Source organism: Colossoma macropomum, unplaced genomic scaffold (genome assembly GCF_904425465.1).
Source record: "Colossoma macropomum unplaced genomic scaffold, Colossoma_macropomum, whole genome shotgun sequence".
Lineage (NCBI taxonomy): Eukaryota > Metazoa > Chordata > Actinopteri > Characiformes > Serrasalmidae > Colossoma > Colossoma macropomum.
The window spans coordinates 1-7,982 of NW_023495892.1; the positions used below are offsets into that span (position 1 = coordinate 1).

The following is a 7,982-nucleotide window of genomic DNA, read 5'->3' on the forward strand; positions in this document are numbered from 1 at the left end:
AGAGCGGAAGAAGCAGCGACAACTTTTACCTTCATTCAGTCGCTGCGCTTGGTCCAGTCTGGGTTGCCAGATTGGTTCGAGGATTTCCAGCTAAACAACTTTTCGAAATCCCCCCAAAATATTCTTTATCAGAAACAGACAGGGGGGCAGATTTGATCAGAGAACTGTGAGAGTGACCAAAGAAAAAGTAGATAAATAAAATATGTCTACAGTTTCCAAACTGACATGGTATCTAATGATTTATATGACAATATTAAAACAAAAACAAACAATATTATTAACAATATAATAACAATGTCATGTGGTTTCTGCTACATATTCAGTAAAGAAGTTCAGTTTTATTTTTCATTACAGTGACAGTTTTTTCTTTCTTTCTCCTTCAAAATATCTCAGTAATAATAAAGTGATGCTGATTAAACAGAAAGAGAAAGGACTATTAACTGTTATGGAAAGTCAACAAATGATCATTATACAGAAATCCGTGTTGAAAATGATGTGATTTATAAATGCAGGCAGGGCAGGTTAGCACTTCTTTCTCTTCTGCTTTAACTGCATAGAAAACATTTAGTGCTGAACTTCGTAGAACTAAAGGAAATAATTCATTTAGACTTCAATTACAGAGTTCAATGTGGGAATATCTGTAAATATCTGGCAGCTCTTTCTCAACTCAGTCCATCTGAACGAGGCGACTTCTAAGCTGAATAACATACCTTTAAATAATAATATATAATAAATAATAAATTATTATTGTTAACTCAACTTTTTTCTGATAAATTGTGTATTTTGTCATTTTTCATGTTGGCGGCCAGTTTATAAAAGCAATAAGCCACTTGAGACCGTGAAAAAAATCGCAGTGACCCAAGGCCTCTCGTGGCTTATTGCCTTATTGAACCTGCACTGCTGCTGTTCCTTTCTCTGTCCACAAGGTGGCAGCAGAATTCTAACAGTGCAGATAAAGGTCAGTGAATGCTGCACTGCACAGTGTGGACATAATAGCTCTCCATAGTTTCTCCTTATCACAAAAAAAGAGGTGAATGAGAGACGAAACAGAATACACTGAATTATCTGTAAACTGTGTAGTAAACTTTTTTTTTCCATAGAAATGTAAAATATTAAAAAATGAACTTCATTCACTGCATTTTAAAATCAATTACAACACTCTAAACATTCAAACAGGTGTTTAACAAAACAGTGTGCTGCTGTTCACATCAGTTCACTCACAGTTAGTTTACAGTGGTTTGGATAAACAGCCTTATAGGAAATCCACAGCACAGCTGATTTATTTTCTTTACTATTAAACCTCCACCAGCCTCAATACAGGTCTAGTCTGAGCTCATGGAGTTTGTGGTTTAGAGTAAGGCGGCCCACCACAGCCGCTCCTCTGAGTTCTGGTGTGTTACAGAATTATCCTCCTGAGATTCCCCTCCTCTTACAAAGCCCCTCAGCATGTCAGGTCTACTCAAAAGTGATTCATTCTTCACTGAAATTCATGTTCAGTCTGTAAAATGTATAATTGCAAATCAAAATGGTTTGTACAGTATGGTATGAAGGTGCATATATGTGCAGGAGAATGAGCACAAACAAGTCATTTAAATAATTTCCAGTGATTTTATTTGTATTCGTTTCTTTTGTGTAAAAAACAATAACACAAAATATACAAAATTAACAAAAATTAAATTCATTAAAAATATAAATGTTCCAGTGTATAGAGCAGCATCATTAAACTCTTAATGCTGAATACTGGATGACAGACTCTTTATAAACTGTATCCTTACTACAGAGTAAAGTACCTGACCAGTGTAAAAACAATGATCCTAACATTAAGAACAGTAATAGCTGTGCGTCCATTTACTGCAGTTTCCTGAAGTCTTTATTGTTTCCACTTCCAGCAGCTGATGAGTCACTAATGAGATTAAAGCTGAATATGAGGACCTGAGATGTTTTTGAAAGGAGCTACAGCACAACATCCTGCTGGACCGAGCCAGAACTGTTGAGGTCCATATGACCCAGTTAGCAAGGAACGTTCCCACAATATCAGCTAATGTTACCTACATGTTCTAATGATGAAATAATATCAGAACATTTTAGCAATTTTTTTTTTTCTTTAAATCACTGCTGATATTTAAGAATGAGTGAGTAATGCACTGTTTCTGTCACACAGATTACACATTTACCTGTATTGAGCTGTAGTGCCTTTCAGAGTAAATGTAGTGTTGCTAATATGAGTCTAATAGAGTTATGGATCTTCTCCTGCGTCTCTCTGTGAGACTCAGCAGCTCCTCACTTTGGGTTTAGGGACCTTCTAAAGAACTACAGTCATTTCTCTCCATCATCCTGACAGTCTGTTCTCTGTCAGTGCAGAGTGTATTTCAGGGTCCTCAGGTCTCCAACTGATCCACCTTTGAAAACGTTTAACATGACACTGTTGAGCTCCTCAATTGGAGCTAATTTCAGTTTTTAATCATATATTTAGGAGCATTTGAATTCTGTTAATCACCTGTTTCAGCAGTGAGAAGACCTGAATGAATATGGGTGTACATGTTCAGTACTGTGCATAAAGCCAGAGACCCTCTTCAGTTGGTGTCATATTTTCATTTTCTTGTTCCACCTTAAATCACGCAGCAGTTCCACTCTGGAGTCTGATGCACCTAAATGTAACTGCTGCACCATTTAAGGTGGAACAGGAAACTTCAAACAAGAAACTGAGGCACCTGAATACAGCCCAACTGCTGCATCATTTAAGGTGGAACTGGAAAATTTGAACAAGAAGTTGGCGAAGAAGAATCTGACTTCAGCTTCATCAAGAGTTGAAAGGCAGGAAATGGGATGGGGATGTTGCTCCTGCTGGACAGGTGGGTTTTTACCTTACTTTTGCTGTTTCACTGAACCTACAGGTCAGTATTGTTTGGTCCTGTTTGCTAATGTTTGTGCTGGTAACCTTTTAGCTTCACAGCAGCAATTTAGTGACAGAAGAGGCACTGTAGATAGGGGTGTATTTGTTTCACTGTTCAGGTCAAATATCAACAATCGTTCCTCAGAATCGTAGATCAATGTTAATTTTTTGTTTAACCATTTCCAAACCTCTTCTCATGGCAGCCAGGTATTATATGTAGTTATCAGTTATCAGCAATATCTATTATGTGAAGTCAAGTGTGGTGGTGCTGTAATTTAACAGATCTGTGTGATTGTTGGGGGAGTTGAGGAGAAATCTCGAACCCAACATTGTTTTTCAACCTAGATCACAAACAGCTGCTTTCCTGAACACAAGAATGTCTTTTTACTTTTTACTGTATTTATGTTTGTTTATTCTAAGGATATATGATGTTTTCACAAGCACACAAATACTTATTGCTAAGATATATAGTTTTAAATAATGTGCTTCGCTGCCTAATATTTCTGCGCCACACTATGTTTTGTTTGTTTTTATGACACTGAAAAATCAATAACGTACTTAATGGCTGCTTTGAGAAGAACTGAAAAAATGAAGGTGCTCTCTGAATAATTCTGACACAGTACATTCAAGAATGTTGCTCTCGCTCTGGATCTGTTATGATCATCACTGTTGTCTGGTAGGCTTCTTTCAGCAGACTGTGAGTCTCTGTGAGCTCTGAAAATCTGTCTTTCAGTGTCTCCAGCTCTCCGTCCTTCTCCTCTGTCCTCTTCCTGCATCTTTGACTTTGAGGCCAAAATGTTTCTCTGGAGTTCAGGCAGGATGATCTTCATGAGGTTCCTCTCTGCCTCCATTCTGGCTTCTCCTTCATACGTCTCCCTGATCTCCTCCATCTCCTGTCTGTGTCTCTCCTCCATCTCTCTTTTCTCTTCTTTTAATCTCTTCACCTTTTCCTCCATTTCTGTTCTTCTCTCTAACTCTCTTTCCAGCTCTCGTTCCAGTTCTCTCTTTTTCTCTTCATCTCTCTCTTCTTTCATCCTCCTCTCTAGCTCAGTTGTTCGATCATTCAGTTGTTTTATCTCTCCTTCATGCTCTTGTACTGCTCCCTCTATCTTTCTGAGAGAGTTCTGCACCTCCTCTTCTAGTTTTTCTTGTATTTCTCTCTCTTCCCTTTCCTTCCTTTCTTCTCTTTCCTTTATAATTTTTGTCTCCATTGCTCTGATCTGAGATTCTGTCTCCAGGTAGATCTCACTGCTGTAGAATTTCTCTCTGTTTCCTTCCACCATCTTCTCTATCTTCTCCAGCAGCTCTGAGGTTTGAGAACCATCTCCACTCTCCTTAATGCTGAGACAGTGAAACCTGTTCCCACATTTCCCTACAAGTCTCTGGACCTCCTGGTTTCCTGACTGGATAAACTCTTCAATGTTCTTCTCTTGGACTTCATCAGTCACAGTGAAAAGGATCATGGTGTTCCTCCAACATCTCTCTCCAAAAATCTCCTCCATTTTCTCCAGCATGCCTCTCTCCTCTCCTGTAGACTGCTTCACTGGTATGACTAGGAGGAAGGCGTGGGGTCCTGGGGCAGACAGACGGACACAGAGTCCCACGTCCTGTCTCAGCTCCTCCAGAGAGAGTCCAGGACAGAACCAGTCAGGAGTGTCCACCACAGTCACCTCCCTCCCAGCCACCTCCCCCTGTCTGCTCTCACTCTGCTGCCTCACTGTAGACGCTCCAGCCTGGCTCCTCTCCTCTCTGCCCAGGATGGTGTTTCCTGCTGCTCTCTTCCCACATCCAGTCCTCCCCAGCAGCACCAGCCTGAGCTCTGCTACAGGAACTGACTCTGGAGAGGCTGAACTAGAGGATTCTCCACCCACTGTCAGTCAACAAGAATGAGGTATTTAATCTCTTACTGTGTGATGTAATTATTGTACACAAAATCTAAATAAAGAGATATTTAAGACAGTATAGGACATCAATGTAATCATTTACTGAGTGGAGGAAGTCCCTGCAGACTGTTTCTTCTCCTGAGTGGTGCTGCAGATTCTGGAGTCTCTTCATTAACTATGAAACAGAACAACCAGCCAAGAGGAGATTATGTTATTGACTACACTTTCACCTTATGCACAGAAGAAACATGGAGGCCTCCATCTTCCATCTTCTTAATTTTGTCTTTTACCTTCTGGTTTAGTGGCACTGACTGTTGATAACTGAAGAGACATTTAATTATATTTCAAAAATGTACTAAGCTATAGTTTTTAGATCATTGAAGAAGGAATGAATTAACCAGCTATGTTTATTATAAGGAATTAAATAGCTATTTTGAGGATACATTAGCTTGTTTCTAGCACAGCAAAGGGAACCACAGTAAGTCACAGCTGAATATAAATGTTATTATAGTGAGTAGCATCTCTTTCTCCTCAGCCTGGATCTCCTCTGGATCAGCACAGCAGCTCAGCTGCTCCTCCTTTAGCTAAAGAGTTCTGCAGTGCTGACTGTACATTTCCTCATTTTTGTTCCATATTTTGCAGTTTTATGAATGTACTCAAAAACAGGCTTTTGATCCTTGACACCAGTGGCTGATGAAAAGGTTCTATGAGTAAAATGAACTTCATTCTAGCAATAAAAACATTTTTGTATATCAGCCGTCACATCAGACTGGATTTAATCATTTCTGTTCTACAAAGACATTTATAGATTTCTTGTATTACATTCTGAGCTTGTACACTAATTACTGTTAGTGCTGGTGAAACAGCTGAGCTCAGAGAACAGCACTGTATAAACAGTGAGAACACAGCATCTCAAACTGGTATACACTTGTTCTCTGTTCTCATATTCTAGAAAGGTTGTTCTTTGAAGGAAACGTTCTTCCCAAGAACACAAGTCTGTTCTTCTTGTTCAGGTAGAGAAACACTCACAGTTTTCTGATAGTGGTCAGCATAAACCAGAAGCTAAAAGACACAAATCTGAAGAGCTGCTTCCTTTAAATGGGTGGAGCTGAATAGGATATATAATTTTAGTATTTTATAAAGGAAATTTATTAATAACAGTTTGTTTTGCTGTTTAATGTTTTGCTGTTCACTCCAAATACTAAACTCTTAAACAACTAAACATTATCACATAATTGACAATTGTTACATTTGTTTTAATTCATATTAAATCATATTTTTCTTGGAATATACATCTGTATTTTAATTTGTTAGACACCTACAGTGTGTGATCAAAATTTACAATGTACACATTTATATTTTAAAGAATTTCATTTTAAGCATCTTCATTCAACCTTAGTAGTTACTTACAGTCTGGAGGCTCAATCTCTTTGCTGTTTCTCCTCCTGGCTGGAGCTGCTGAGTCTGGATCTGTTTTCTCCTGCAGCTGCTTGTTTCTCTCCTCTAGAAGTCTGTCTTTCTCCTCAACCTGCTTGTCTCTTTCCATTAGCTGTGTGTTTCTCTCACTTAGAAGTCTCTCCTTCTCTTCAAGCTGTTTGTCTTTTTCACTCACTTCAGTTTTCTGTTGTTCCAGTAGGATCATCATCTCCTGTAGTTTGCTGCTCTTGTCCTGCAGTTCCTTTCTCAGAGTCTCCAGCTGCTTTTTACTGCTTTCCTCCTCTTTCACTGTGATCTCCAGTAGAGTCTCTTTCTCTCTCAGCAGTTTGATCTGATTCTCCAGTTGTGAGTCTTTATCTTTCAGCTGTTTATTAACACTTTCTAATCTTTCATTAGTTTCCTTTAATAATGAATCTCTCTTATCAACAGTCTCTAAATGTTCTTTTGTAATCGTGTTTTTATCTTTCAGTTCTTGTTTTGTCTCTTTTATTTCTTCATCTTTCTCCACAAGTCTTTTCTTCATTTCCTCCATGTGTTTTCTGTGATTTTCCTCTAATTTCTTTGTCTGTTTCAGCTCATCTTTCACCTCACTGAGATGTCTGTCCTTCTCTTCCAGCATCTTGTCCTTCATCTGAAGTGTCTCTGTGTTTTTTGTCAGAAGTTTTTCTTTCTCCTGGATATGTTTGTCTTTTTCCATCAGTTCTGCATTTCTCTCCAACAGAAGACTCTCTTTGTCTTTAAGAAGTTTGGTCAGTTCTGGTAAATCTGTGAGAAACACACCAGTTTAATATTTAACATCCAGCTGATCATCACACTGATGATTAATTACAGTATTTACAGTTTTTAAATTCAGTTATTCAGTTTTTAAGCTCCTTTGCCTGTGAAACCTAGCAAGTCAGAATTGTTCAATGGTGATAGGAACCAGACAACTGAAGAGTTTAACGCCTCTAAGTTAAAAATACACTGTCTTGACTTTGAAACATTGAGTTTTGAAATTACATTTTGGCCTAAAACCTTTTTTTCTAATTTATCCATGGTGGAGAGGTACACTATATTGCCAATAGTATTCGTTTGTCTACCTTCACGCACATATGAACTTGAGTAACATCCTATTCTTAATCCATAGGGTTTCATATGATGTTGGCCCACCCTTTGCAGCTATAACAGCTTCAACTGTTCTGGGAAGGCTTTCCACAAGGGTTAGGAGTGTGTTTATGGGAATTTTTGACCATTCTTCCAGAAGCGCATTAGTGAGGTCAGACACTGATGTTGTACGAGAAGGCCTGGCTCGCAGTGTCCGCTCTAATTCATCCCAGAGGTGTTCTGTCGGGTTGAGGTCAGGACTCTGTGCAGGCCAGACAAGATCTTCCACACCAAACTCGCTCATCCATGTCTTCATGGACCTTGCTTTGTGCACTGGTGCGCAGTCATGTTGGAACAGGAAGGGGCCGTCCCCAAACGGTTCCCACAAAGTTGGGAGCATGAAATTGTCCAAAATCTGTTGGTCTGCTGAAGCATTAAGAGTTCCTTTCACTGGAACTAAGGGGTCGAGCCCAACTCCTGAAAAACAACCCCACACCATAATCCCCCTCCACCAAACTTTACACTTGGCATAATGCAGTCAAACAAGTACCGTTCTCCTGGCAACCGCCAAACCCAGACTCGTCCATCGGATTGCCACACGGAGAAGCGTGATTCATCACTCCAGAGAACACGTCTCCGCTGCTCTAAAGTCCAGTGGCGGCGCTTTACACCACCGCATTCGACGC

At 39.4% G+C, this 7,982-nt stretch overlaps 1 pseudogene; it reads right to left on the reverse strand.

Moving 5' to 3' along the window:
* Positions 1 to 3,503: 3,503 nt before the first annotated feature.
* Positions 3,504 to 6,878, reverse strand: LOC118803379 (annotated as a pseudogene).
* Between the last annotated feature and the right edge of the window lie 1,104 nt (positions 6,879 to 7,982).